This window comes from Cupressus sempervirens, chromosome 3 (assembly GCF_028749045.1).
Source record: "Cupressus sempervirens isolate cs-2001-9-10 chromosome 3, ASM2874904v1, whole genome shotgun sequence".
Classification (NCBI taxonomy): Eukaryota; Viridiplantae; Streptophyta; class Pinopsida; order Cupressales; family Cupressaceae; genus Cupressus; species Cupressus sempervirens.
In genome coordinates this window covers 1,073,037,140-1,073,064,479 of record NC_143120.1, presented here as the reverse complement: position 1 = coordinate 1,073,064,479, position 27,340 = coordinate 1,073,037,140, and the positions used below count along the sequence as shown (strand labels likewise).

The 27,340-nt window shown below is 35.6% G+C and overlaps 1 pseudogene; it reads left to right on the top strand.

The window, feature by feature from the left end:
* The window catches only part of LOC149570461 (chaperone protein ClpB1-like), a 153,079-nt pseudogene extending 130,721 nt beyond the window's left edge, over positions 1–22,358 (top strand).
* The last annotated feature ends 4,982 nt before the right edge of the window (positions 22,359–27,340 follow it).

Below are 27,340 nucleotides of genomic sequence, written 5' to 3'. Positions count from 1 at the left end.
GTGATTTTTACTTCCACTGCTTCTTCTTATTATTTCTTTTCCCCCCTTGATTAGATTTGTGATCATCACTGGCCACCAAGGCTTTGGTCTTTGATGATTTGAGAATTCCAAAATCCACCAAGTGGGATTGTTCAACAATCAAAATCTCTACAAATGCATCAAAGGAAGGCTTGTGGTAAGCAGATCCCATGGTCAACCTGTAAGTATTAAAACTTGAAACAAAATTAGCAATCTTAGAAGGTAGCCTCTTCAGGATGTGATGAATCAACCTGTCATCCTTCATGGGATTTCAACAATCTTTAAGAAGTGCCCCATACTCATTGACTTTGATGATGTAATCCTAAGTTGTGTCAAAATTCTTAGGATCTAAGAGAAGTAGATCATCCTCAATCTGAAATCCCTTTTCTTCATCCACCTTACCATACAACTATTCAAGTTTGTCCCAAGATTCTTTAGAGTCTGAACAATTTTTAATGTGGAAGAGAAGATCCCCATGTACACAAATCTTGAGACCTCCTAAAGCCTATCAGTCTTGATTTTGCTAATGAATGAGTTCTTTAGCATCAGTATGTTTGGTAATTGTACCTTCTACATAAAGACTAAATCCTTTTTCCATTAATCTACTCCATCAATATCGTTCCATGTAGTATAGTTGTGTGAAGTTAGAGGAGGACATTAAAAACCCATGATGAAAAAATAAAAGAGCACAATAGAGAGACACAAAAAAAACATAGTACACCCCCCCCCCCCCGCCCCCCCCGAACCCCCCCTTTAAACTCAATCAAAAGACCCCCCCAAAAAGATGTTGTTGGCACTTTATAAGTAGTGCATTTACAATGGGCCACTTGTCAAAATAAACAAAGTGGACTTTCTAATTTTACTTTGACAACTACCTTACGAGGCTGAAATCTATTACTTAAGCACTGTAGCTTAGTTTTACAAGAATTCTAAAAAAGAATCAAAGCTTTACAATGCCGAAAAATGCCTAGTTCTAAAAGTGAGAAATTTTTCTGCACAACCCTTGATTTGACTTAAGATCTAGAAAGTAGAAAAAAAATGCACTTTAAAACAAAATAGAACATGAAAAAGTGACCAGATGTGCCCTATGGAGCTTTTGAAGTTGCAAAATGCAAGATTATGCAGGTACAGTTGCCAAAAAATGAAATTTCTACAAACTTTGTGCACCAAAACTAGAAAACAACACCAAAACTATAAAATTTAGGAAATTATACCCAATTAAAAAAAAATTGCACCCGAATCAGAGTCTGAATGTCCAAGTTATGGGCTCACAAAATTAGGCTGCCAAACTGAAAAGCAATCTAAAAAGGGGTCTAGAAGGAAAACTGTGAGTCTAAATTTGATAGTAAAAAAATTGTCACTATAGTTATAAATTTTCCTATTACAACTGTTAGATAGTCATCAATTTTAACACAATGATATGATGACATCAGTAAAAAAATTGGCCCCTTGCTGATGTGGCAGATGACTAGTTGCTGACTCAATATGTTTGTACTATATTGAACATATGGATGATGATGTGGTAGTACAACCTAGGTTCCATGAGTGATGTGGCAGTCTAGTCCTATTAACATGTCTTCTTTGGCTAATGTGTCAAGGAGATTGTGTGGCTATGTCTACTTGTCCACATGGTTTGGTTTGACCACAGATGTGGTGGGAGGAAAAAATAGCAGTAGGTCTAATGTGGATAGACATGCATGTGTTAATTATTGGGTGTCCTATGGGGAGTGTCTGTGGGAAGAATCTCGATAGAATATCCTCTTGACAGAACCCTTAATGCAAGGTCAGAAAAGGATCACTGAGAAAAGAACCTTGTTTGTCACAAGAAGGAGATTTATGAGTAGAAAATATCCTTCGATAGTTTATACCGCAGAGTGTTCAAAACCTCATCAAAAAAGCTTTGTGTTTGTCGATCATTATAAAAGTTGCTAGATTCCTTAATGTATAATCCCACATGTATTGTGGGTGCACCTTGTGTGCTGTTAAAATAGAGAAGCCTGCAGAAGTCCTAGCAAAGTGGCCACTGGTGTCAAGGGGCTTCAGCCGATGGAGGTGAAATATAGGACTATCACCAGTGGAATATTCTAGGAGGGCAGTAGTGTAGAGGTTAGAATGTTTAATCTAGCAGTCGGTTGAGGAGGGTTATCACTAGTATTGAATTGAGCTGACCCTATGTGCAGTCGGGAAATGTAGTGCCACTGCAGATAAAAAATAACTTCTCCTGTGACCAAATAATTATACCCTCCACATGGCAGATCTGGGGTGTCACTGCCTGGGTCTGCTAAATATTTTTTTCTCTATTGGCTTTCAAAAATACTAATGGGAAAAAAAATGTAGAGGAAAATAAAATTGCAGATCTAAAATTAATCAATTAAATCTGCAAAAAATGACCATACCTGAACTACAAATCGAGGCCTTCGGGTTCTAATTCACAAAAAAAAATTTCCTCATGGTTGAATTTGGACCAAGGTAGCCAAGTTTATAGTCAATTTTCACTAGTTCAGCATTTTGAATGCAATGGCGAGGTTAGATCTAGCTCTAGACACTCCCAATTTCTGCAGTACTCCAAATTTGAGCTGAGGTGATGAAGCAAGCATGGTCTTGAATGACTATGTGATGAGAAAGTCTCCAAGCTTTGATACCATGTAAGAATTTGCCTAAGAGAAAAATTTACCTAGGAACTAAGAACTCAAACACAAGCACACAATAGACCAAGGAGAGAGAGAGTATGATCAGAATGACAATGTGTTCAATATGCCATGATAAGAGTACACTAGGAGTGCTTGTATATAAAGGCCTCTTAGGAAGCACCTATAATGTCTCTAGAAACAACTAGGAGATAAGAAAACTAAGAACCTTATCCCACATTCTAGATAAATGGATAAGAATGACAAAGTGTCATATGTGTGTAGAAGATTCCTGTGTTGTAGACAACATGTGCTTAAAATAGGTGTGGACCCTTGTGATGACAACTCATAAGAGTGCACAAACTCCTAAGAGTCTTACAAGTAAAATAATGCAAAATAATTAAATAATGCATTTACCTAAGTAAACTTAAGTAAGTGTAATAAGTAAATACTTACTTACACCAACACCCACTTTGACCACTCACCAAATTCAGCTAGTTATTTGTCATGAGCCCAAATCCTATATTTATAATCTCCTCATGATAGTGAATCAATGCCCTAGTTTTTTTTTCCCTATGTGTTAGTTTGCACTATTTTCAATACCAAATCCCAATGCATTTTATGGTATTCTGACTTGTTTGCTTGTAGGTAATTCTGAGAAGGAAACTTTGACAGTCAATATCTTTTGAATGAGAATTATTCATGAGACAAGATTTGATATGGTGCAAGAATGTAGAATAGAGAATTAGTGTGTATAATTTTAGAGCCTAGTTAGATGTTTTGGTTAATTTTTAAGGCCAGTCAAAGGACCTCTTGGCATGAAGTTGATAAATTACAGAAAGATGTAAAATGAGTTTTAAATTTGTTTCCAATTGTTGAATTTTTTTCAAATTAGTATTTGGTGACTAATGTATTAATTTGATAGTTTAGTTGTTTGAAAACAATTTTATTTTTAGTTGGACCCACTTTGGGCCTGACTAATTCCATTAGATTGATAGAAGTGCATGCCAACTAAAGATGCTCAAAGGTTTTTAAAAAATAGCATAAGAGGAAATAGGAAATCAAGGACTTCTAAAGCTCCCATTGGCTACAAGTCAAGCATTAAGAGACTTATTGAAAGATTGAATACATATTGTGGAATTTAACCATCTCAAGAGGTGATTCCAATCATGTTATTCATTCGAAAATACATAAGGAAAGGAAACTATAATAATGATGACTCATAAATTTCAAATGAGTGTTAAGTCAAATGAGGAAAGTGTAGTCTTCCATGAATACCTTTTAAGGATGTTCTCTAACAAATTAACCAACTTTTCAATCTTTGGCTTTATCCCCACTGGTTTGGAATCGATGGATAGTAGACTTAGTCTTGTAAATTTTCATATCTATGAGTTGCTTGATGATTCTATTTCTTTTATGTGAGACACCACAATATGGCCTATGTTCAACTAGTTTCCATCAATAATAACAGAGCTCATACGGGCTTTAATCTTTTGAATTCTTCTACCCATTTTATGGAGATGAATGAATTGACTAATACCCAAAGTGAAAATTTGAGAATTAATAGTATACATGGAATCCATAGTGCATATTCAAAGAATGTCCTCTACCATCCATGGCAACAAGAGGTAGATCACCCATGGTAGCATCAACACATCTATCATTGGTAGTTTGGGATGTCTTGATTTGGAGGAAGGTTTTTTATGTAGTTGTATAGAATAAGGAAAGCAGGAACTTGGTCTAGATGGACATCATCCCCTTGAATCTTCAAATGAAAGTCATTTTCGTCTTTCTAGCTGCATGCACTAATGCAAAAACCTTTACCATGCATCATATGAGGTTCAAATCTTTTTTTAGATGATGACAAAATGCTTGGTATGAAGTAGAAATTTACAAATTGTTGACTACATTTTAAGGGAGGATCTTCCATGATAGGAACTAGTGTGGCAATGATCAAGGTAAGAGAAAACCAATAATGTTGCAAGGGTCTGTGCGTCGACATCTATACTGCATAGGACTTGCTATGACCACCAATACTCCCAATGGAGGGCTCTGCATCATGTTTTATTGATTAAATGAAATAGTGCTTTATTGTACCCCATAACATTTCCATACTTGCAAGTAGACTATGGATCCATGTAGAGTGGTAGGAGATCTACTTCTATTATGTGCACAAATCCACTAACATGAGGAAAAAGTGTTGTTATAGTGTAGAGGATGGAATTTGGGCAAAGATAGAGCTTTTATGAAATATCCCACATTGCTCATTTGCAGATCTAGTCTCTTTATTTTAAATACATGAGTGTAATAAATTTATGTGTCTTAAGAGGCATGGCTTTTAAATCCTTAAACAACTCATCTGGGGCTCATGGCTAGGTGAAGGAAGGAAGAAATTTTGAATAGATAGGCCAAAAAAGATGCTAGCATCAACGATGGCATGGAATTATAACCAATCAAAAATTGACATGTGGTACTAGCAAAACAAATCACATAATGAAAAATGTTAGAGACCTCTAGCCTAGTGCAGATTTCAAGGTACTGACATGTCATGAGGGGAACACATATTGCAAAGGTGCATACCCACATGCACATCTAGAAACTACTAATTGTGATGTGGAATGTGCCTAGTTGACATGTGGCAGTAGGCTAGATTAGTGGTGAGGTGGCAGGTGACAGTTGGAAGGATATGTGGTACTAATGGGACAGTCCAAGAGCTAGTGAGAAGATGACATATGGTCATCACCAGTCAACTAGTCAGAGGGTGCCATGTGGAACCCAGGTGGAAGATGACATGGCATATGCTAACCAATGGTGTGTTGCCATGTGGCAAAAAAAGAATTTAAACTTAATTGACTTAGACTCATGGGTAAGGCAGAAAATAGAAAAATGATGATTTAAAAGTGATTTTAAAATATTTTTCTCAAAAATCCATGCGAAAAATTTTTAAAATTCAAAAGGGATAAAAGATAAAGTTTTAACTTTAGAACTTTTAAATTTTTGAAAAATGAAATTTAGATATGAGAGCCAATATAGGAGCATGATTTTTAGACTAAGATTTTGGGCATTTATGGTAAGTGAATATAGCAATATTATATATCACTGAAACTAGGAGAGAACAAACTTTTCATTTTTGGAGTTTTCTTTTGCACAACAAGCCGTCTACTCGAGTTATACAAGGTTTTGTCCCAGATTCTCAATTTCCAACCACATTTAGGTATTCAAGTTCATCTTTGTTTTTTAATAGGGTGATGAACTAAATTTGTGTAAAAGGTAGTAAAAATGTAGTTAGGGTCAAGTTTGGTTACCTTCAAGATAGTTGAATCTGTTGATCAAATAAATAAGATTGACAAATGAGAGTTAACACACTTAACCATTTTTATTATATATGTCAAGTACACAATGGAAGTTGAGCTAGAATTTCTTTATGTTCTGAGTCACACATAGTGTCGAGCAAACTATAGTTGATGCCGAGCAGAACACATTACAATATATGTTGAGCTATACAAAATTCAACATGTGTTGAGTAGATCAGAAAACAGTGTGTGCCAAACATTGTGAAGTTAATAAGAGCCGAGTGATTCAAGAATTAGTAGAAGTTGAACAATGCAAGAGAACTAACAAGAGCCAAGTAATGCAAAAATTCTATAGGAGTCAAGTAACACAAGAAAAAAATGGATGCCGAGCAATCCAAAATAGATGGTGTCGAGCATCAGTATTACTTCATGTGTTGAGCAATGTAGGATTAGCATAAGAGTTTGTGCCAATACAAACCAAGATGTAAAATGTTTATGCATGACTCATGATAGGATAAGGAGATAAGATCAAATCCTCCCATCCACCTATGTGATCCTCATGTAGCCAATCAAAAAAATAGAATTACATACAACTAATGTGTGAATTTCAAGGGTTTGAGCAAGAAATTTTTATCGAAGGATGCATAATGATCTACTAATATTTATAAGGGAGTCCTAATGTTATTTAATGAGAGTTGGAAAGAAGAAGGGAAAGCAGAGCCTTTTATTGAGATCATTACAGAGCATTGGTGTCAAAGATTTTGTTGAGAGGACAACATTTACAAATCTAGTTGATCAGAATAGAACAAGGAACACAATTAGTAGATAAAATCTAGCAGAGATCACTGATAGATGAGCATATCAAGAGCCTGATATTAGAATTAGAGATTGCATTAGTTCAGGTGTATTATTCTAATACTCTCTCATAATTGTATTAGGAATGTGGAAATCCTATTAAGCTAGGTAGGTTTAATAGCCTTATCTAAATCCTTTAATAGGGTGGCATTCTAAGTTGAATGTTCTTAAGTCCTCTAACAAGGCACACACCTAATAGGTGTAGAAATCCTTTAACAAGGTCACATATTAATAGTGTGTTGTAGCCTTTAACAGGGTAGGCCATTAACAAGGCAAACCATCAGAAGTGATTGAAATCAATTGCTGCAATAATTTCATGGGTATCATCCCCAACCCAATTTTACCTTCTTATTCCTAGAGGGTTTCTAGGTCACCAAAATCTCAAGTGTTATGTGGTGATACATGTTTTTTTCTCATGATTGTTTAATTTTTATATGCATGCATGTTAATTTTTGTTATATGTTATTAAGGGTTTAAAAGTGGTTTAAAGGCTAGTACTTCTGAGTCACCCTCCCCCCCACCTAGAAGATATCTTCCCATTAATATATTCCAACAATTAGTATATGAGCCAAGTTATCTCAAGGAGAAGCCTAACAACTTGGAGTTAAAGATCTGAAGATGGAAGTCTTCAAACTTGGGAAGATCATTGAGAACCAGCTGATAGATGTGCATCTCGCTCTACACAAGGTAGAGGAAGCTAGAGAGGAATTAAGAAAATCCTTAAAAAGAAGGAAGGAAATAGCTATAGCCAAAAATGATATTCACTACAAGGATATTGACACCACACAAGTATTTGCCAAAAGAGATTCTAAAAAATTTGATGTAGCATAGCAGAACTGATGGAGAAAAATAGAGCTCAAGCAGAAGAGATAAGAACTCTTAAGATAGAGCATAAATCACAGGCCATGATGTTTTGTGAAGTCATTGAACAAAAGAAAAGAGTAGTTGAGGATAGATTCTTTATGGAAGATGACAAAAGAAATCTTGCAAATAGACTTGAAGAAAAATGTACCAAATTAACAAGGATCTCAAACATGCAGATGGATGCACTTGCCCAAATGATGAACCTTCATCATGAACTCAATATGAAAGATATTGAGATCTCTACTTTCAAGATGTAGAATGAAAAACTATAGAATGAATTGAACAGAGAAAAAAAAATAACAAAAAATCTCAACAAGCCAAGAGAAGCCATCAAGTACTTTCAACAGTTGCTAAAATCCCTAAGATCAGCCCATGATATGTTAGGACTTGGATACAACAGCACTGAAGTTGGGGAATCATCAAAGAGTGTTGAGAATAGAAGTAAAAAGGGTAAGGATTCTAAACCCACTTTTTATTACTATAATAAAAAGGGGCATACTACTAATGTTTGTAGGAGTAGAAGGATCAATCAGCCTAACACACCCAAAAGCAAGGGTTATTGTCAAAACTGCAACATGCAACGACATATGACACAAGACTGCAGATCTAAAATCACAAGGACATAGAGATTTGATGGACATTTCCATAATTTCAAGAAGTATGGACATAAAGCCTTTCAATGTAGATCAAAGCCTATGTGGACACCCAATAAACATGCAAGAAGGGACAACTATGAACACCATTACAATTGGGACTACAATACAAGGCAAAGTTGTCACTATTGTTAAGAGTATGGACATATACCCCAGAACTGCATAAGAACACATTTCAAGGGAAACTATAAAAGATTTTTGAACCAAACTACTTGCTTCAATTGCTTGAAAATTGGACATGTCATCAAGAATTGTCCAACAAAGGCCAAGGCACCCAAGACTGAAGTAAATAAGGGCAAAGAAAAGATTGATGTGGAACACATCAAAATATACATGAAGAAGACATGGTAAAAAAATGATGGATCAAGTACATCCAATGGAAGGGTCACTTCACCCACAAGGTCAAGTGATCATTTCTCATCTAATTAATCACAAGATGAGCCTACGGGGCTGATACATATAAGTATCATAAATCAGCCCTAAACCATGAAGAAGCACTGCAAAGTATAAATCTGCATGAGACAAGATGCTAAGACAAAAATTTGAATGATAATGTCGAGCTGTCTTTAGATGTCAAGTGAAACTACTTTGGATGCCGAGTTAAGAAGTCAAGTGGAAGCCGAGTGAAATTGTAGTGGTGGCCGAGTTATTAATAAAGTTAGTAGATGCTGAGTGAGAATAGTTGTCTAGTGGATGCTGAGTTGAAAAACCTTTGGAGGCTAAGTGATAGGTAAAGGTACAAAAATGCATTAAATGCAAGGTTTTTGAGTCGCTTAAAGGTCAAAATTGATTCATTTTTTAGCCATTCAAATGAAGAGCGATTACTAGGACCATGACTGAGTGATTTTCAAGCTTTCAACCAGTGATTTGTAGTGATTCAGCATCTACCTAAGCTATCTAAGCATTTAACCAGGTATTTCCTTTAGGTGCTAGGTTTTATAGTTTGTGAAGTTTTCTTTAATTGTCAAACTCTAGTTTAGTTAAAAATGGCATCTAGTTCAAAGTCGACCCAAGGGAAAGAGAGGCATGAGATTCAACTCATCAGCAACAAGGTTAAGCAACTTGAGTTTAGGCTCATACCAGAAGTGGCATATAAAAATGGTTCTATTGGTGCCCTATCTGTTGGAAATATTCAAGATATGACAAGTTACTGAGAGGGGAGGCGTGAATCAGTAACTTTTATAATTTCTAACAATAAAACTGCATACTGATATATTCACCATTCATCCAAGTAACCTACTGTAAGCATGAAACAAAATCATTTGCAACACTTGAACACACAGATTTGATGAACCAAAAACCTTCGAAATAGAAAGTAAAACTGGGGTGGGGATGAAACCCACAAAGCTTCGTTACTACAGTATGAAGTTGGCCGGTTAAGGCTTACAATGACCACTTCTGGTGATCTACCCTATTAGGAGCACAAAGGATTGCTAGATCCACCTTGTTAGAGGATTTACAAACATACAATAAAGTATGCACTCTGTTAGGAGATTTACAAAAGACTGTTAAGTCTACCTTGTTAAAGGATTTACAAAAACTGATTCACCTATTAGAATGAAATAGTGGATCTGATTACACCTGATTGCTGATAAGATCCGCTATGCTCTGATTCACCTTGATGTGATAGATAAAACTTTTCTGCTCCAAAACTTGACCTTGCTGAATACCTTCACAACTCAGCACACATACTTTCGTACACATGTATTTCTTTCACACTTTCACATTTTCATTCATTACCATTACATTTGAATGATACAATACATTGCATATATATACCATCCAAATAAACAATACATGCAAGGTCAGCCAAAAAAACAAGTGCAAATCTCTATACAAAGTTGGCCTAAGGTAAAAACTTAGGTTCACTGAACTGACTCGATGTCCTTCTGATACTCGGCGTCCACTGCGTTACTCGGCATCGTCATGCACTCGGTAGAAGTGAAGGCACGGTCCATACTAAACACTTCGAGTAGTTCTGAACTCGGTAACCACTGGAGACTCGGTAGAAGAGATGTCACTCGGTGAACACTTCTATCTGAATTGTAGCTCGGTGATCAAAGGAAACACTTGATAGAACCTTGTGACTCAGTGATAGTTAATTTCCTTGATAACCGTCTGAGCTCTGTAAAATTAATTTCCTTGATAACCTCAGGAGCTCGGTTATCACAAAGTTCTCGGTCAATACTAAGTACATCTTCACTTGGTCAAAACTGATTCCTTTCTTTACCTCGAACACTCAGTAAACACAGGCTCCTTTGTTCACCTCGATCACTCGGTAAACACTGACTTCTTTGTTCACCTTGATCACTCGGTAAACACTGAGAACTAGGTAAAGCTTGGCTTACAAAGGAATGTCCGGTGAGAGCTCGGTAAGCATTCAGAATCCAGTAAGTGTTGTAACTAATGACAAAAATGTATCATAATGCCAACAATCTCCCCCTTTGGCATTAGTGACAAAAACACTTATGAGACAAAATTTATCTGACATGCTAATGACTGATTCTGAATATACATAGCTTCTTTATATACAACTCCCCCATAGAATGTACATACAGTATTTACATGAGCTGTATATCTCTTCCTTTGTACTTTCGAAAACACTTATTCACCCATAGTATACATATCCAACAATAATCTCCCCCTTTTTGACAATAATGCCAAAGAATAAGAGAATATATATACTTATATAGAAACACCAAAATGAGAGATGAACTCTAAATGTACCTAAAGAATAAGCTGGAGAGTCTTATCCCAATTCTCTTGCAAAATTTTGCAGGTGGAAAGAGCTACTTGAACTTCAGCCGAAAGTTCAATCACATGGTCTGCAATGGAGAGGTTATTATCATGGATTAATGTCTTTGAATGTGCAATGTGCTTCTGCATTGAATCCATGATGGGAAGGATCATATTTTGGATATCTATCAATGTAGATTGGATCCTTGCCTCTTCTCTCAACAGCTCTGCCTGCTTCTCTGACAAAAATTTGATCCTGAGGTGATGAGATGAGCTTGAACTGAGGTCTAGCTTCAAGTTCTGTGCGCTCACCTTCAGATCCTCATCAATTTTATTTAGTTTCTCTCTTATTCCCTTAGTGTACTCGGTAACATCACAAAGCTTAGCAAAAAGAGATGTTACATTATTAAAAGAATTTTCCATATCTGCCAAAACTGAGGTTAATGCAACCTAATTTATTGCAATGTTCTGGGCAATGTGCCCCAACACCTTATTATCAAATTTCTTTGCTGCACGCTCAATCAACTTTTCTTGTCTGGAGGCATCTTTATTGAATTTATTAACTGCCTCTTCCAATTGAATCAAAATGTGTTGAGAAGTATCAACATCAACACCTATAGCCTCAGTAATTATGTTCTGGGCATCCTCAATTATCTTGTATTCCTTATCCCTTTCTGATCTTAACTGCATTTGAGTAGCCTTTTTCTCAATAAGTTGACTAGCATACATCATTTCTTCAATGGTAGCATTATCAACGTCAATCTTTGGAATTACTATCTCTGTGTCCAAGTCAATGTCTTCAGGAATTTCCTTTCCAGTGATCGTAAGTCTTAATGGTTGCTTTTGTTTGACTTCTGAGATGACTGGTTTGACCTTTGGAATAGACACAACAGTAGAGACAGAAGGACTAGCAGTAAAAACTGGGATGCTTGAGGGTTGAGTGCCAATAGGAGTATGTACAGGGTCAAAAATTTGAGTACTGGCCAAAAATGGTGATACACTCGGTAATATAGTATCTAAGCTCACTGTGCCTGAAGTAGATGGCGACAAAATTGTAGAACAAATTGGAGTAGTCAAAATTGGAGAACTCACAGCAATACCAACTGATGATAATGGAGTCGAGGAGGCCAACTCGGTAGATGAAGAGGGGTGCAGCTCGGTAGACGAAGTGGTAGTCACTTCCACTGATGATACCTGGAGCTGAGATATGGCAGGTGTAGATGGTAAATCTGGTGTAGATGAACCTGCTGAAGCTGACTCCAACCTTGATGATGTCACAGGTTTAGCTGGGGAGTGAGGAAGGGATGCAATAACTGCTGCTGCAATTTTTACTGAATCATCCTCCTTATCTTCCTCTTCAGCTTCTTCCTCTTTGTCTTCTTCCTCTTTCTTTTCCATCATTGCATGCAACTCTCCTGGTGTAACTGTGATGGATGGATCACTATCTGATTCATCACTGCTGTTGCTACTGTCATCATCCTTTATTTCTACTAGGTCTACATTGGGCTTATGTAGATGATAGATGTTTTTCCACATGTTTGTAGCATCATTTACAACATGCTCTATATCTTTGATCAAAATCAAACAAGTGTGGAATCTGATCATCATTTTACCTTCATAGGTTTTCAATTCAGATTTTACCTCTGCTCCAGTGAGACTAGGCTGAAGATTCTTCAGGGATTGCTCATATATATCTTTTACCATCTTGGTGGCTAACTCCCATCTTGACTGTACTCTCTCCAGTAGTTCTTTAGAAATATGAGGAGCAATCTGGTCTGGGGAGTATTTCCATTTTCCCATTTTGTTAAGTACCAGTTCCTCAATCTGCATTTTCTCTGCATCAGTCCTTGTCTCAAATTTCAATGCCTTGAAATTTGTGATGCCAGCTCCTTCTTCCAATGATTTGAGCCTTTTCTCGAATGTAGGTGCAGGCTTGACCAATACAGGTTCCTAAATACCTTTTCTTGTCCTCCGAGTAAATACTGCAATAGGCTGCTTCTTGGGCTTGGTAATGATTACCTTGCCTTTCTTCTTTGCCGGTTGCTCTTCTTCTGATTCTTCTTCTCCTTCTTCTTCTTCTTCACTTTCTTTATCTTCATCTTTTCCCTCGGTGAGCATAAGAGGACCCATTGCAGTTTTCAGTTTGGCCACTTTCCTCTTACCTTTGCTGATGGCCTGTGGAATTTTGATTTCCAGTTCAATTCTGGCCTTTGCTTCATCATAGGTACCAAAAATCTGTTGCCTTGGGTCTACTGGCTCATTTACCAATGCTTCAATGATATCCCTTATTTCATCAATATTTACCTCATATGGAAGAGGTTTCACCCATGCAACTCGGGGTCTAACTGCATATATGTACACCTTGTCACAGTCAACAATAAAACATACGTCATCTTTATATTCTTCAACAAGCCTAGGAGGAATTCTGAATCGATTATTCATCCTCTCCTTAAAGTCTTCAAAATAGTTATCCATGATACTATCAAAATTTTCTCCCATCTCTGCTATAAACTCATTAATCTGATACAAAATTGGGACATCTTTTCTCCATTCTACGGTTCCCTTTGATGGAAAGAATTTTTGTACATAAAATAGTAAACATATTAACAGAGATCCAAATTTATAGGGGTTATTCTTTGATGTCCTTATACTATCCATGTTCTTGTTTAACTGCTTCAACATTACTTCTGACAGATCAAACTCAAGATTCTTCTTTACAATTTTCAGGGCCAAATCCACAGCTTCACACGGTACACTATTTAACCTGCTGGAACTATATAACTTATATGCAATAATATGTATGCCAAATCTTAGTTCCAGATCTATTATAGTGTTAACCTTCAAACCTCTACCATCCCACTCGGCTAGGGTTTGCCTCTGTAACTCATCCCATCCTAGGGTTTTGGTGGTTTTGGCTTTGCTGAGCATCGGGAGACCCGTGATTTTGTGAATCATCTTCTTGGTTATCAAAATGGGTTGTTCCAACCACAACTGACCATTATGAACTCGACTCAATATATACCTAATCCATTTGGTTTGGAAGTTTCTAGGCATATGCGCGATGTGAGTCAAACCTTTAGTTTCCAAATGCTTGTGCTCAATTTTGAGAGAACCATTTACACATAACTCTGCTAGGGCATTATCCATGTCCAATGTCCCTATTTCTTGAATAGCACACTTAAAATGAGTGCGAATGTCATTCACGAGGAGTACCTTGGGTGGAATCTGTGATTGAGCTCCATTGGGATCGAGCGATTCAGCGATGGCAGGTACGAGCTTGAATGTAGGTGCCTTCCATTCCGTTCCCTTCACAAGCATTTCGGAACCCTTCTTCGCCTTGCTGCTGGTGGTGCTTGCGGATGCCATTGCTGCTCGATGAGTGAAAAGGTTTCGTAAGAATACTTCGCTGGAAAATCTCTTCAAATCGCTTGAACTTGCTTGAAAGCCTTTTTTTTTTCTGTGTAAATCTTGAATTCGCGGTGAAAAATGAGGTCGAAATCTGCCCTTTTGATAAAAAATTTGCCATTAATGTTCAGTACAGAGGTAGCTGCGATCGACAGACTGTCATCCAGTAGCTTGGCTTAAACTTTACAACTCGATGACCAAAAGAAAATAGGTTAAACCGACCTTAACTCAGTAAGAGAAGAACCAACCATGCTTGGTAAGTGCAACTTGGTGAAAGAAGCCTTATTGCACCCGAATGAGCTCGGTAAGGTCATGTACCGACCATGATCCTGATGTATCTGAAATACTGATTTGATCATATTTTCATTCTAGGACTACTTAGGATATTGCTTTGTAGATATAGTCCTGGTCTTATCCTGATGAGTCTTAATTGGAAATGGTAGAGTCACTCACTTCTTGAGTGACCATTCCATCACTTGAATTATCTGGCTCGGTAGACTTAGGAATCCATTGCTGCTTCATTTGCTTCTGAATATTGTCTACTTTGATTTTCTTCTCATCCTCGACTTTCTTTATGTTCATGCAGTTTTTAGATATATGACCAAGTTCTATACATGTATAACATCTTACAGTGGTATCCCTTTTTCTTAGGTGATGCCTTGTACAGTTTATGCGAGTATGACCATATTCTCCACAATAATGACATCTGCACCAAGTGTTGTAGTCCCAACCAAATATTGCTTTGATAAGTTGTTCAGCTAGATTAAATGATTTGGATTTGCATTGTGATGCCTTATGACCTTGCTTTTGGCATTTGTGACATTTACCTTCAAATTTTGGTTTCTCTTTGCATTCATTGGCTTTGTGTCCATGCTGATTGCAATTGTAACACTTTCCATTAAATTTGCCTTTTCCATTGCTCCAACATCTGTTAGATGTATGACCTAACTTACCACAGTGGCTTCAAGTAGGTCTTTGATTCTTTTGAGTACCCTGTTTGGAGGATTCACCTTCTTCCTTGTATCCAAGGCCTGCTTTACCATTTTGTTTATGAAAGTTTTCTTCATTTTGCAGATTCAATTGATCCATGTCCTTTTGAGATTTTACCATTCTCTCATTGACTTGTTTTTCAGAGATTAGATCACTTTGTAAGCTTGCATTGATTTGCCTTTCAGTAATTAAGTCATTTCTCAAATTCTCATTCTCAGATCTTAGATTCATAATTTCTTCATTTGCATTAGATAATTGAGTTACAAGATTTTCAAGCTGAGAGGATTGATTATTCCTTACCTCTAAGTCTTCAGCTACCTTGTTCCTTTGCTCCAAGATTTCATATAGCCTGATGGACTGGATTTCTTGTTCCCTTTTGAGCTTTCTTACTTCTTCCTATAGAGATCCATTCTTTTCTAAAAGTTCTTTGATTGCTTTGTCAGCTTCATCTGAACTACTTGATGGTGAGAGATCTTCAATCTTTTCTTCAACATACTGATGGTCATTCATTTGCCTTGCAAGTTCTTTTCTTCTTTTCAAGGATTGTGAAAGATTCTCTTTTGCTTCATTGAGTTGAGCCATGGCCATTTTCAGATCTAGCTTTTCATTCTCAATAGATTTGTCAAGTATGAATATCTCCATTGTCCTTGATCTTTGCTCAAGCTATGAAACTTTTATCTTGAGAACCTTATTGCTCTGATACCAATTGTTGGAAATATTCAAGATATGACAAGTTACTGAGAGGGGAGGGGTGAATCAGTAACTTTTATAATTTCTAACAATAAAACTGCATACTAATATATTCACCATTCATCCAAGTAACCTACTGTAAGCATGAAACAAAATCATTTGCAACACTTGAACACATAGATTTGATGACCCAGAAACCTTCCAAATAGAAAGTAAAACTGGGGTGGGGATGAAACCCACAAAGCTTCGTTACTGCAGTATGAAGTTGGCCGGTTAAGGCTTACAATGACCACTTCTGGTGATCTGCCCTATTAGGAGCACAAAGGATTGCTAGATCCACCTTGTTAGAGGATTTACAAACATACAATAAAGTATGCACTCTGTTAGGAGATTTACAAAAGACTGTTAAGTCTACCTTGTTAAAGGATTTACAAAAATTGATTCACCTATTAGAATGAAACAGTGGATCTGATTACAACTGATTACTGATAAGATCCGCTATGCTCTGATTCACCTTGATGTGATAGATAAAACTTTTCTGCTCCAAAACTTGACCTTGCTGAATACCTTCACAACTCAGCACACATACTTTCGTACACATGTATTTTTTTCACACTTTCACATTTTCATTCATTACCATTACATTTGAATGATACAATACATTGCATATATATACCATCCAAATAAACAATACATGCAAGGTCAGCCAAAACAACAAGTGCAAATCTCTATACAAAGTTGGCCCAAGGTAAAAACTCGAGTTCACTGAACTGACTCGGTGTCCTTCTGATACTCGGCATCCACTGTGTTACTCGGCATCATCATGCACTTGGTAGAAGTGAAGGCATGGTCCATACTAAACACTTCGAGTAGTTCTGAACTCAGTAACCACTGGAGACTCGATAGAAGAGATGTCACTCGGTGAAAACTTCTATCTAAACTGTAGCTCGGTGATCAAAGGAAACACTCGATAGAACCTTGTGACTCAGTGATAGTTAGTTTCCTTGATAACCATCTGAGCTCGGTAAAATTAATTTCCTTGATAACCTCAGGAGCTCAGTTATCAGGAAGTTCTCGGTCAATACTAAGTACATCTTCACTCAGTCAAAACTAATTCCTTTCTTTACCTCAAACACTCGGTAAACACTGGCTGCTTTGTTCACCTCGATCACTCGGTAAACATTGAATTCTTTGTTCACCTTGATCACTAGGTAAATACTGAGAACTAGGTAAGGCTTGGCTTACAAAGGAATGTCCGGTGAGAGCTCGGTAAGCATTCAGAATCCAATAAGTGTTGTAACTAATGACAAAAATGTATCATAATGCCAACACTATCTGCCATCCCTAAAAAATTTGTTATGGTTCAAGATGTGCGAAAGTGTTATAACTACAAAATAGGAGCCATAGGAGACTTGGAAATATGTAATTCCTTTGACAAACTCTATGATAATGGTATATTGAAAGATTAGGTTTCTATCATAGAGAAGAAGGGTTTAACCAAAGCCCTAATTTTTCCAATCGTATTCAAAATTGAGTGGATATGCATAATACTTAGTAGAGTCCATGATGGATCATTTTGGCTAGAGCAAGGAGCAGCCAAGATTACCAAGAAGATGGTTCATAGGGTTATAGAATTTCCAACACTAGATCAGCCGAAGACATTGAGAAGTGAAAAGAAGGAAACAATAGAGAAGAACATAGGTGCAAAATGTAATAACAGGGGAATAAAAATTGACACAGTAAAAGACCCCCTATTATACTTTGCTATAAGGATCATATCAGACAAATTTTATTGATCCAGTAGGTTGAATAGTGTACCCTGCATAGCAGTGGATGTGGCATATAAGCTTGTAAAGAAAGACCACACCTATGATCTTGCAGAGTTCATGTTGCAATAGATTAATGAAAATCTTGGAGCTATTAGAAAGTCTCAAGGAGCACAATGAAAATTTGAGTCAATGCTAGTCTGTATGTTCTTCTATATGATGAAGGAATTCCTTTCATTTGGAAAAGTCAAGTGGAGTCAGAATAAAACCACTGTTGATCAAATAAATGAGTTTATTGCTCAAATGGGAGATAGCTTTGATGATCAAATGTCTATCTATTTTGATGATTTCAAGAATGCAATGAAGAAAAGAATGAGGATACTAGTTTCATTGCTGGAAAAGCATGTAAATGCCATATGCTTTTTGGTTGACATTGATTATACTTACATTCAAGCAATCGTTCCAAGAGCAAGATGGCTTAGACCATTGGGATATGAGCTTTATGTTGACAAAGCTTCTACAACCATCACAACATTACTTGGAAAGGAAATGGACAAATCTACCAAGGCATTTGGGACATATGACACTGTCAAATCAAGAGTGGTTATTGAACTCAAGAAAACCATAGTAGTAAAGAAAAAGGAAACATTAGTAAAGAAAATAAAGAAGAAGTTTGGTGTTGGAGAATCAAGTGCAGCCAACGAAGCAGAGGATATTAGTGAAGGAGAAGAAGAAGGTGATGATGAGAAAGATGAGGATGAGCCAGAACAAGGGCCACTTGAATTGTCACAAGATCAAGGTAAAGACAAAGATGACAGTGTTGAGGAAGAAGAAACCAAGGAAGCAACCACTAAAGGTAGAGTCATCAAAAGGAAGGAAAAGACACATCCTGCTTCTCAGCCTTCACCAAAGAAAACTACCACACCAATATCCAAGAAGCAAACAACCAGAGCTACAACAAGGGCCTCTACACAAAAGGCCAAAGAGGAAGCTACAAAGAAGAAGAAGAAAGTCAAGAAGGCACAGGAAGAGCCAAGGAAAAGGAAAAGATATGTCTCTCAACCTGATACTAATGAAGAAGATCAATCTAAAAAAGTAAGTCATCCTCCTAAGTCTTCAGTCAATACACTATGTGAAAATATTAGGAATGGAGACTTAAGTGAAATAAAAAAGATTGATTTCAATAAGTTTAGTAAAGAGGAATAGAATAGCATAGAACAATTAGTCTGTGCATAAATGGCACAGTTCAAGTGCACACCTCTTGAACTAGATGGACAATTGCCAAAGGAATTGTCTAAAATTGTAGAAGATAGATGGCATTTCTATTTGAAAATGGAGAAGGAGATGAGGGAATCAAACCTAGCAAGCATACTACCTGATTTGACAAAGGAATAGGTAATTCAAGTAGTTAAAAGGCATCATACTATGTTTACACCTAAGTATAGGGTGTTCTTCATTCTCCAACACAAAATTGAAGAAGTTGTATAGAGAACCAAAAGAGTGTGGAAGAATTTATATAAGAAAATTGAAGATGTCCTTGAAGAGGAGTACAAAGAAGAAGCTGTTGCTAAACTAGAGGAAAGAAGGAAGAGGAGAGAAGAGAATACAGAAGTAGAGAAAAACATTGAAGAAGAGGAAAACAAGGAAGAAAGAGAGGAGGAAGGAAAAGATGAAGACAGGGGTATTGATGAGAAGCAAAGTGTGCAAGACACACAACTTTCACCTCCTAGTCCTCCTCACTCTACTACCACACTTGCAAAAATCATAAAGATTAAGGATTTTGTTGACAACTCATGTCAAAAAATCAATCCATTAACTACAGAGGATCTCACTAAGATCCTTGACCAAACAACTCTTCAAGCACAATTGTGTACAAGTCCCATATTGGTCAGTGTAGATGATCTCTAAAACACTAATACATTTGATCCCATTTTTAGACCAAAATTTTTGACCATCTAATAGAATGAGGTCAAATTAGTCATTTGCAAGGCAACATATATAATTTTTTTTTAACTAGAAGCCTGTGTTGGTCAAAATTTCGCCCAACACGAACTTACACTATGTCAAAATCCAAAAAAAAGCTCTTTGTCGTGCCCTAATTTCAATCTTGTTGTGCGATCAGAAGAAAGGCTGTGGATGTGCAGTTAATATTTATCGTTTACTACATTTTGTGGTGCCAGCAAAGGAAGGGTTTGAAGATTACATGCCAATATAATTTTACTGCCAGTGCCAATAGCATTTGACAACTTCAGTGCAACCTCCGCCAGAACAGTAAGGAAGCTTTTAGTAATCAAAACTATATTTGCATTGCTTAATGTATATGTTTCATATTGCTTCTGCATTGTGTACCATAGCATTGTATAAAATTTTAAGGAAAAAAATAGTTATAACTTAATAGATTAATTTTTGTCGGCTGCCTGAGAGAGGTGTCACAATAGCTGGATCATAGTGTTGCTTAGTTTCAATACATTATGAGAAAATATGAACAGTGACGAGCTTATCTAGAAGACATAGTGTAAATTCTTCCTCATAAATTTTGTGCTAATGTGAATCAATAATCATAAGAAAAGTGTTGATTGAAGTGATAACCGAGTGTAGATCATACTATGCTAAGCTAGTTCAGAAAATGATATCTTTTTTAGTATGTAGCTAGAGAAGCTTCATAGATGAAGGGAAGAGAATAGTAGAACGTACATTTATTTGGGTATTCTCATTATCTTCAAGGTGATATTCATGCATAATCCATTCTACTTTCTAGCCATGAGGGGCTCTCCTAGTGTAGAAGACTAAGGTCTTTCTAATTCCAATCCTCTTGAAGTTCATATAAATGTCCTTATCATGGATAGTTGCCTTCCAAACCCCTATAGTTGTTGCTCTATTTGTGCAGGTGCCTGTTGGGTACTTCTTATGTTTATGACTAAAAAAGTACCACTCATTTTGTGGAGAAGAACCTATCTTGCATCTCTCTAGTTCATTTCAAAATAACAACTAGGGAAAAATGTCACAAAGATAACAAGTCTTAAAGAAAATTCTATTAAGAAGAAATCAATCCATACCATGGAGGTCCCAAGGTTCAAGCTCGTTAAGATCAACATCAAGGTCAATGATCTCATAGGACACATTTTTCTTCAAATAATAGTGTAAAAGTTCTTCATTCATTGGATGAAACTTGAACCCTAGTGGTACGCATGAGGATTGCCCATTGTTGATAAACCCATCCTTGTAGTACAAGAAAACATACATATGTGCATCAATCATACACTTTATTTTGCCTCCAAGAGTCATAACGATTAGCAATACCAAGAAGGAAAAGAGAAGAATCAATAAGTCCATTCAAACGGTAGAAGAACATATATATCATCTTCTCAAACTACTTAGTGTTCTTTTTCCAAAAGTCCTACAATGAATTTTTTTTTTCTCAGAACTATTTTGAAATGAACAATATAAATTCATCTTTCTTATCTTGATCTGATGGAGTATGATACAGAATATCCTAAAATATAATTCAAGATATCAAAAGTATCATGAAATATAATCCAAAAGATATTGAAATATATTCTAAATATCATGAAATATGATCCAAAATCCTTAATATTCTGAGGAATTATCTAAATATATATACCAATTGAAGTTATCATGGATAGTAAAAATGTCATATTAGGGTCTACTATGTTTGGTGGTGCCTACACCTAGCTCTACTACAAGAGTTAGGTAGCTCACATACTAGTAGACCACTAGGCACACCAGGATGTTGTAACATAATACATCTATATAGAAATAGAAAACTCTACACTCTACTATATGTTTTCTTCTTGGAAGAGGAAAGAAACTACTACAATATTTTTAGAAAGACAAAAGAATGATACATCAAGCAAACAGAACTTGATTGCATGATAAGCTTATAGTTCTAAAGCAGTCCCCAGAAGGACAAGCCTCTTCCAAGCCAACATGAAGACCTTGGAACATGTGTTATACAAAAATTGGTTGCTCACAAGCACTAGATGCTTGAAAGAAACACAACCATGTGGCCTAAAGATGAAAAACTAAAATCAATTCCCAAACACAAAATTATACAAGTTTGAATCTTTTTTCTACATAATTCCATGCCCATGTTTCTAATCCTACAAATTAACACTAGTACATTTGACCCCATTTTTAGACCAAAATTTTTGACCATCTAAAAAAATGGAGTCAAATTTGTTGTTTTATGTAGGCAATGTATATAATTTTTTTAACTAGAAGCCCGTGTTGGTCAAAATTTTGACCAACATGAACTTACACTTTCCCAAAATTAAAAAAAAGTCTTTGTCGTGCCCTAATTTTATCTTGCACAATCGGAAGAAAGGCTATGCGGTTAATGTTGGTCAGATACTGCATTTTGTGGCACCATTACATGCAGAGGAAGGGTTTGAAGATTACGTGCCACATTTGGTAGCTTCAGTGCAACCTCTGCCGGAATAGTAAGGTTCTATCTCTATTATATCTCCTCTTTTTCATTGTTCAGCACATCATCTTCAATGTGATTAGAATTCATAACATATAATTTTCCTCAGCGACTCCCACCTTACATGCCTTGCATGGATGTTTTGTTTATTGGTTTGGGAGTTTTCTTTTCACTGCTATACACCTCTATTTTAAGCTGTGATCTTGTAGCCATTGGCTAGCTTCATGGTGGATTCCCCAACTACGGGTTTCATGCTTTAGATTGGCATGAAAGGTTTTCCAAAGCTTTAAGAGATGCAAGCTTTGATTCAAGTTGCCTCGATTTTAGGATGTCAACTAAAGCCTCTATTAATGACTCTCTACAGCTATCATCAAGATCAAATTTTGCAAGAGCTTTTGCCATTTCCAATTTTGATTCAGCTGACCCCCTACAAAGGTGATCAACCACTGGCTTGCACCAGTTTTCCATCACCATAGCTTTAATGTTTTTCAGAGAGTCTGCCAGTTCATCTAACATTTGTTGAATTTCTATTCCCCTATTTAAGCATCCATCACCTACATAATAATGCAAGAAGCTATTGAGATAGCTGATAATGGATTCTTTGCTTCTCACAATTACATAATAATTTCTATTCAACACTTATCCATAAAATGAGAATCTGCCAGTTCGAAAAAGCCTTCAAGCAATTGTGATACTGGTGGCCCCACTATATTGGATTCTCTTTTGACTATAGATCCTCAATTATTCAGTGACTCTTTTCCCTATGTTTCGCTTTTAATTATTTTCATAAAAATTAAGCTTGTAGAGTCTTCAAGAAACCATTTAGCCAATGGGTGAAAGAATGGTAAAATTATAGAAAAGAGATAGTTCAAAATAATTCACACAATTAAAACTATGCTAGAGTTTGTGTAAACTGATACAACAATTATGTACCCCATTTTCTTCAATACAGATTCTATTCACAAATAAAACTTATCTACATCAATTGTACCCTTGTTTATCCAATGTGCTCACAAGTTTGAACCTCTTCACATTGATGCTGGTGGCATTCATGCCAGATCACTTAATGCTGATAAAGTTACAGACCCTTGCCAGTGTAGTCATGGGTTTTGTCTCTTTTAATATGTGTAGAGAATCCTCTTTCATTAGATAACAACACTCTTATGATCTCAAATCAACCTAGACTACTGTTGTTCCCAAATTGGGACTATTTAAATCCAATGTAGAACTAAAACCAAATCTTGAAAAAGAAACCAGTATCATAAAGCATACCCCAATTTCATATTCAAACAGTTAACTTCTTGAAACCAATAACCAATACCAAGAATTGACTTGGAGCAAAACCAATTGAGATCTTTGAAATTGTATTGTAATTGGTGATGACTTCAATCACAACTCTCTTTTAAACTATTGTTAAACCATTTCATACTCATCATGACCAGCCACCAAGGTAAGAACAGAGAAATTATAGATAGCTTTAGTATCTTCAAACCAAATAGCAATTAGCGCAGGTTTTGAATACAATATAGTTCCATAAAATTTGTTTACTCCATCTATGATGATTCAAAAATTTAAGAACATAGAAATGTGCATAAGAACAATGAATAAACAAAAGATTTGAATAGAATTAAATTCTACCATTATTCCATTCCTGATTACATTGTTTCTCCACTTTCCTTGATTCTCAAATCTTCTCATACTACTACTATTCAGAAAAATTATATATATTCTTCTCGGGTTTCTTTAATTACATATATCTAAAGATATTCAAAAGAAGGTAACCCAATAACTAATTCTTAAAGCTGACTTTTAACTTCCCACACTGACTCATTATAATTCTAAATATATTAAAGATACTAGTAAAGTATCTTGGAGTTTATTCAAAACTCTTAACTTATAACCCCCAATTACATCATTAAATTAACTATATAAAACTAAGACTCATCCCAACATTATTAAAATAATCATTTAAAGTGCATTAGAATCCCAGATCCTAAAAATAATTGGAATCTTTGGATGCCCTTATATCATTATGCCTTTTCCTTCTTCCTTTTAGCTCTTGTAGGTCCCTATTTAGCTAGTTTTTCTAGCTTAGTAGTAGGAGGATTCCGATCTCCTTGTAACCTTGTGAGGTTGAGGAGTAACCTCAACTTTTATTGCCAAAATATCAGGTGTGTCTACCACCTCTACACTCTTATTGAAAAATATGTGTAGATGACAATATAAGATTAGGTCTCATTTTGAAGGACATGTGTAGATGAGAGATGGATTGATGTGAAATCAAAAAAGAAATCATCAAGCATGACCATTCATTTTGGTATGATCAGCACTTCTTAAGAAAAGTGAATAAAGTTTTTGTGGATATAAGTCCTTGACAACATATATATAGTGTTAGTTACAAGATTTCAACTACTATTTATGTTTCTCTGTGTATATTTTTGAAGTTGGTATTTGAATTGAGGTTGGTGTCTCATGTGGTTGAAGATAGTGTTCCAAAGAGGGTTCGTTCTCTCTAGGAGTTGGTACTCTTGGTGAGTTGGTGCTAAATTGTGTACTGTTCATATAGCACATTCTATACCATCCACTGTACACCAATCTGCATACCCAGACATGAATCATTTATAGTTTGAATCAGCTTACCAATGCAAATTCAATTCCTTGAGTTCTTTTTCACATAAAACAACTTAATTTTTTGTTAAGTCTGAAAATGGATAAGAAAACCTCAAATCAAATTAGATAATGCAGAGCTTGATGATCTTCTTTTAATACCAAATATTCTTGCATTTAAAGTTTAATGAAACTTACATCATCACATACCATTTATTCTCTACTTAATAACATTAAATCTGCACATTTCATGGCTTCCAAACAGCCTGATAATATTATGATTGATGGGATTTAAAATCAACTCAATTAAACCATCTTAGAGCTGCCCAAAGTAACTTTTTATAATTCATAGAGGATCATCTTATAGAGCCCAAAACAAAGCAATAACCACCAAAACAAGGACTATAATGGCCAAGAAAAGTCTAAGAGAAATACATACCGTGAAGCCATCACCAAGATATAGTTTTAGATTTTTCTAAAATAGGTTTTGTGCATTCAAATTGTGCCTTGGGTGAACAAGAAAATGCCAAGTCAGTTCATGAACCTGCAACAGTTTAGTGCAGCAAGAAACTTAATTTAAATCAGATTTTAATAGAAAACTGTTATGGATCACTTAGAGAAAGAACTGATGCTATTCTTCTCATGTTGTTACATGAATTAGTGATTCTTAGAATCATTAAGAAGCATTCCAATGTATCAGTTCTTTAGCTCAAAATAGGAAGTTGATAATCCAACTCAAATCAAAATTTTAAAACAATCAAATACCCAATGGATTCTCAACGCTATGAAATCTACATTTCCAATGAAATTAGTCTATGTAAAAGAACCCAATATATTAATAGGAAGGCTTTGTTAGCATATTGAGTTTTTCACTGTGAAACTATTCACCAAGAAATTAAACAACTTCAATAGCTCTACCACAAATTGGAAAGGACTAAAAATATTAAGATTTCAATGCTGAAAGTTCACAAGATAATGGAACTTGTCATTTTAAAACTTGAGAAACCACATGCAGAAGACCTTCTTTATTAACTAAATCTTACTTCCATTACATATTGATTTTTTCCCATAGAGAGAGAACTATGTTCTCTGCTACAGCCAAGATTGGCTTAAAACATCACCACCCATAAATCTATCACAACAAAATACTTTAACTATAAACATCAAATTAGTTCTTGATAGTCACCCAATTACTATAGCTGAATACTAACCACCATATGGGAAATGCATTTTTCATTTGTTTCATTTTTATATTTTTTCAATTGCATATTTTGAAATTCATCATAATGCCCAACATGGTAAAAAAATTTGTAAGTTGACAAAGCTTGTCACATTTTGATCTTTAGATGTAAATCCTTTTATTTCTTAATGTTTTGATATTTTTAGAAGTGCTCTTATACCATTGCCATTTTGGTAATGAAAGCTATTATGTCATGATCTTTTACTTGAAAGGGGGTTTCTTGAGAAATTCAGTGGTTGCAGCTTGATGGTTGTTATCTTTATTTTTAATGTGGTTTAAGAATTTGAGAAACAAAAGATAAAACTCTAGTTGAAGACCTAGCTAGGAGAGAAACAGGCTACAACTTGTTCAACTATATCATATGTTAGATCAATTTTTGGTAAGAAGTTACAAAAATGAGCAATGTCTAATAGTTGTGAATCTACAATCTATAATGATTCATGCCTTTCATCATCCTCCATCTCCACTAAATTGAAAATAGTTTCAATGATCTTAAATAATAGGGCTTTAGATAGTTATTAAAAAACATATCTTCTTTTCAAGCTCTCTATTATTCTGATGATGGATTCTCAATTTATGCCAGTGCAATACAAGCATCTAATTTGAAATGTCAATGCAAAAAAATTCTTCTCCCTTAACTCTCTGTTATACTGACGATAGAATGTGGTTTAAAATGTCAATCTAGAAATGTTTATCTCTGACTCTATATTATACTAACAACAAAATGGGATTTGAAATGTTGATGTAGAAAAATTCTTCTATTCTAACTCTGTATCTTGATGATAGAATCTAAGACAACAAATTACACATTACTTCATTTTATGTTGCATGAGTTTTGGCCCTACATAAGTGCATTTAGAACTTTTCTGTGATACTGTAAAAAATCAGCAATACAATTACTCCTCTATTTGAGAAGTATTTTCAGAAATCAAAGGTGTTGTTGATGTGGTGACTATGATGAGGGTGCAATAATAATGTGTGGAGCTTGACCAAAGACCAATTTTGCATATAATAATATGAACCATCATCTTCTATTATTTAAGTAGCACCAAAGGCCAAGCTTAGAGGGATTTATGTTGCTTCACTAATGTTAGAGTAGAATGAGAGTTCTAAAGAAGTATTAGCCATAGGTCAAGTTGATAGTGCTAATAG